This window comes from Babylonia areolata, chromosome 28 (assembly GCF_041734735.1).
Source record: "Babylonia areolata isolate BAREFJ2019XMU chromosome 28, ASM4173473v1, whole genome shotgun sequence".
In the NCBI taxonomy this organism is placed as follows: Eukaryota; Metazoa; Mollusca; class Gastropoda; order Neogastropoda; family Buccinidae; genus Babylonia; species Babylonia areolata.
In genome coordinates this window covers 7,436,595-7,441,594 of record NC_134903.1, presented here as the reverse complement: position 1 = coordinate 7,441,594, position 5,000 = coordinate 7,436,595, and the positions used below count along the sequence as shown (strand labels likewise).

General features: G+C 39.1%; 1 protein-coding gene across 1 annotated transcript in view; it reads right to left on the bottom strand.

Moving 5' to 3' along the window:
- LOC143302059 (coadhesin-like) overlaps positions 1–5,000 on the bottom strand; it is a 28,317-nt gene that overhangs the window by 22,697 nt on the left and 620 nt on the right. The gene's annotated exons all lie outside the window — the stretch shown is intronic.

The window sequence follows — 5,000 nt, the reverse complement described above, 5'->3', positions numbered from 1 at the left end:
ACTGATCTTTAGTCAATTAATAAAACCACTCGGTGTATAGTTACTGGGAGATTTATCAGATATTCTAACGCAAGCATAACAGCAACTGATTCAGCTGGTTCGAATCACGGCTCAGCCGCCGATATTTTCTCCCCCTCCACTAGACCTTGAGTGGTAGTCTGGACGCTAGTCATTCAGATGAGACGATAAACCGAGGTCCCGTGTGCAGCATGCACTTAGCGCACGTAAAAGAACCCACGGCAACAAAAGGGTTGTTCCTGGCAAAATTCTGTAGAAAAATCCACTTCGACAGGAAAAACAAAAAAAAATGCACGCAGGAAAAAATGCAAAAAAATGGGTGGCGCTGTAGTATAGCGACGCGCTCTCCCTGGTGAGAGCAGCCCGAATTTCACACAGAGAAATCTGTTGTGATAAAAAGCAATACAAATATAGATAGCTTACTTCCAAGATAACATGGCCTTTCAATTCAAGTGTAGGAGTGACAAAAGCTGCACCTGTCTCTTTATTTTCAAGCATTGATCCGTCTGTAAACACTAAAAGGTGGTTTGGGTACTTTTCACACAGACGAGTGTTTGGATTCAATTTCATTATATCGATCACAGTTTGTGTGTGTGTGTGTGTGTGTGTGTGTGTGTGGGTGGGTGGGTGGGTGGGTGTGGGTGTTAAGTGTGCGTGTGTGTGTGTGTGTGTGTGTGTGTGTGGGTGGGTGGGTGGGTGTGGGTGTTAAGTGTGCGTGTGTGTGTGTGTGTGTGTGTGTGTGTGTGTGTGTGTGTGTGTGTGTGTGCATGCCACGTTTCTCTGCGCATTACATGTTTTGAACTGAACGTGACGACAGCTGTTGCAATACACACAACAGGTTGTTCAAAGTTTACGAAATGCAGAAATTAAACGATAAAAAAATACATAATCATCTAATAACCTTCCAACGTCTAAATTAAAGAAAGTGTCCTCAAGCACACTGGCCCAAAAAAAATTATTAATTTTATGTCTTAGAGCGAAATTATTATCTCTTGATTTGATCAGATCTTTCTAGTGATGCTTGGTCATTGTGATAAGAACATGTCTTGATTTGATCAAAACGACATACTTTGCTCCCAGATCTTGATAACGAATAATAAGAATTATGAATACTGGACGTTCTAAATAGGGGGGGTGGGGGTGGGGCGGGGGGCGGGGGGGGGATGTAGCCGCGAGCACATTGAACCAACGAAACATAATAATATAATGTCTGGGAGCGAAAGAATTATCGTCGTTTTGATCAAATCTTACATATAGTGCCGCCTGATCGCTGTGATCATAATCTGTCTTGAGTCGATCAAAGCTCCCAGACATAACGTTATTAGATTTAGAAAACGTGTAGAAATCGTTACGAAGATCTGTCTGTCTGTCTGTCTGTCTCTCTCTCTCTCTCTCTCCCTCTCTCTCATCTGATCACTGAATGCGCACTTTATGTTGATTTGTATGTATTTTATGGTATTTGTGGGGTTTGTTGTTGTTGTTGTTGTTTGTTGTTGTTTTTTTTTTTTTCAAATAATGATAACTGGTTTCTATGTGTATTTTTTGACAACGGTCAATGGGACGTGTTTGTCTTGCTGTGATTTGAGCCGGAATGTGATTGTATTGTATTAATTGTTTTTTTTGTCACAATTGATTTCTCTGTGTGAAATTCGGGTTGCTCTCCCCAGGGAGAGCGCGTTGCTACACTGAGAGCGCCACCCATTTTTTTGTGTATTTTTTCCTGCGTGCAGTTTGTGTGTGTGTGTGTGTTTTCCTATCGAAGCGGATTTTTCAACAGAATTTTGCCAGGGACAACCTTTTTGCTGCCATGGGTTCTTTTACGTGCGCTAAGTGCATGCTGCGCACGGAACCTCGGTTTATCGTCTCATCCGAATGACTAAGCGTCCAGACTACCACTCAAGTTCTAGTGGAGGAGGAGAAAATACTGTCGACTCTGCCGGGATTCGAACCAGCGCGCTCAGATTCTCTCGCTTCCTAGGCAGACGCGTTACCTCTAGGCCATCACTCCACTGGTGTGAGATGTTACCTGTGGTGATTTCGTTGTTGTTGTTTTGTACTTACATTTATGCCGCTTATTCTTGATTTAATTCAAATCTGTATATTCTGTTATAGAGCGCGTCTATCCCCATCCGATAAGGGTGATGCGCAATATAAGCCTTCTTTTTATCATCATCAGTGGAAGTGGAAGTAGTAGTAGTAGTAGTAGTAGTAGTAGTAGTAGTAGTAGCAGCAGCAGTAGCAGCAGTAGTAGCAGTAGTAGTAGAAGTGGTAGCAGTTTATTACATAGATAGACAGATTCTTGACAGTAAAAACCTGGTTAATATCTTTTGTTAAGAACATGTCTCTCAAAAACCAACAGAGCATTATACATGTAGCCAAGTGCTCAGCTGGCTACTAACCGTAGTTCAACTCACAGCTCAAGCTAAAAACTGAGCTATAGCAGACGCCTTTTTCGCGGCTAACCGCTGGTCTCCAACGGCTTGCGCAGAATGTGACGCCATTCCCGGTTTGAATGCGAAGCCCATTCTCTAAACATCTATTAAATCAAGTCTCTGTATCGTTACTGTGATATTATATTTGTTGTGCTTACACACTGATACACTTTAATCAGTTAGAAGCATATTTGATTTGAGTTTAACCGTTCGTCAGTGTTAAGATTTCAACTGACGCTAAGCGTACGTTCAACGACAACCACTCCACAACTAGTGTCGCTGTACGCCTTTGGGTGAGCGGAAACTTGTGTTTGTGACACAGCGTATTTAATTAAATATCTCTTATGAAAATTAAAGCCCCTAGCCAAGCTAATGCTATCACATATAGAAAGGAAAAACCAAAACTTTGATTTAGATGACAGTAAAATCTTTTATATATATATAATCTGTAATGGGGTTAAAAAAAAATTTTAAAAAAAGGAAAGAAAAAAGAACTACCTGAAACGGCCAATGAGGGCATGTTACAAGGGATATGACATTAGTTTCTTCATATATACAGCATGAATGAATGATGATATGGATACTTATACAGCACCTATCCTCGGTCGGAGATTAAGCTGTAAGCGCTAAACAAACACGGGTTCATTTTCACGACAGGCTTCCAACCTGGGTAGAGCCGACTGACGGCTGCCATTGGGCGCTCATCATTAGTTTCATGTGTCATTCAATCAGATTTTTTAGGCACGCACACACACTCAGATAGACATTAACAGTTTAGGTGTATAACTGTTTTGTTTATTTAGGCAGCCATACTCCGTTTTCGGGGTGGGGGTGGGGGGTTCATGCTGAGTATGTTCTTGTTTCCAGAACCCACCGAACGCTGGCATGGATTACAAGATCTTTAACGTGCGTATTTAATCATCTGTATGGCATATACACACGAAGGGTGTTCAGGCACAAGCAGGTCTGCATATTATGTTGACATGGGAGATCGAAAAAATCTCCACCCTTTACCAATCAGGTGCCATTATCAAGATTCGAACCTGGGACCCTCAGATTGAAAGTCCAATGCTTTAACCACTCGGCGATTGCGCCCGTCATCCATTGTATTCATTACATTTTCTAAATCTATTAAATCGCCCCTTGGGCTTATTTCTTTAGTGAAGATTCAATTCTTGTTCTTGTTCTTGTTCTTCTTCAATATGTACAAAGAACTTCAAATATTACCTGTTCATCTACTCATTGGATATAACACGTTGATTCTTATGCATAAGATTGTTCATAACCCATGCCCACAATATTTAAAATCATTATTTTGTTTCCAGTTCCAACGTAAATCAGACAGAGCTATTGTCCCAAAGCCTAAAATTGATTTATTTAAGATGAGTCTCTCATTTAATGGAAGCATAGAATGGAACATGCTTCCAAAGACATGTCGTCAAATTCCAGCCATATCTGTCTTAACTAACATAAGAATATTTCTGTTCGATACTTTTGATTAACCTACTCGCGGTCTTTTGCAAATGCTTGTTTGTACTCAGTCCACTAGCTACCATGCCATGATGAATGAAAAATTGAATGTATGTGTGATCGTGCTAGCAAATGAACAGTAAGTGCGTGTGTGTGTTTATGTGTGTTTGAGTGTGTGGGCGTGAATGTGTACGCATGTCTTTGTTTACCATTCTTATTCGTCGTTCTTATTATTATATTTCATTTCATTTCATTTCTTTATTTTTATGTTTTGTGTCGTTCTTTATTTCTATGTTTTGTGTCGTTCTTTATTTTTATGTTTTGTGTCGTTAAATGGGTAGAATTGTGAAAAGGCCTTTACTGCGCCTAATTCTTTACCCATTAATGATTCATTCATTCTTCTTCTTGCAAACAAAGTTATTTTCTCGTTCAACATGAATTTACACATATGTGCAACTGAAAGAGCTTTTCTTTTTTTTTTTTTTTTTTTTTTTTTGGGGGGGTGTGTGTGTGTTTTTTTATGTGTTTTTTTTTGGTGACACGTTCAGTTGGAATGTTTTGCTAGTGTTCTTACTCATGTTTTCGGGGTACGTTTTATGTGGAAACAAATGAACAAAAAACGAAATGCATAGATTGAGCATTTCAAAGTCTGTTAAATTCACCCTCACTTTTTCGAACAGTGGAGACTTCTTTTCTTTCTTTCTTTTTTTCTTTCTTTTTTTTTTCGCAAGGTTAAAACAACAACAACAACAACAACAACACCAGAAACAACAAGCATGTACACATTCAGTATTTCAAAGCACAATCAATGTTATGTCAGATATAATACCTCTTCACATTACACTGTAGTTATCAGAGGTGCTGTACTGTGCAAAGGTGTCTTACCTGGATATTTTTCAGATTTTTTTCATCCTTCAAATTTTGCATTTTTTTACAGTAGAAGAAGAAGAAGAAGATGATGATGATGATGATGATGATGAAAACCTTAAGATATTACCTTCTGGTAAAGGCGACTTATCTGAAGATTGTTTTTCGAATTTGTTTTTTTCAAAACGGATTTTTTTGTTTTGTTTTTTGTTG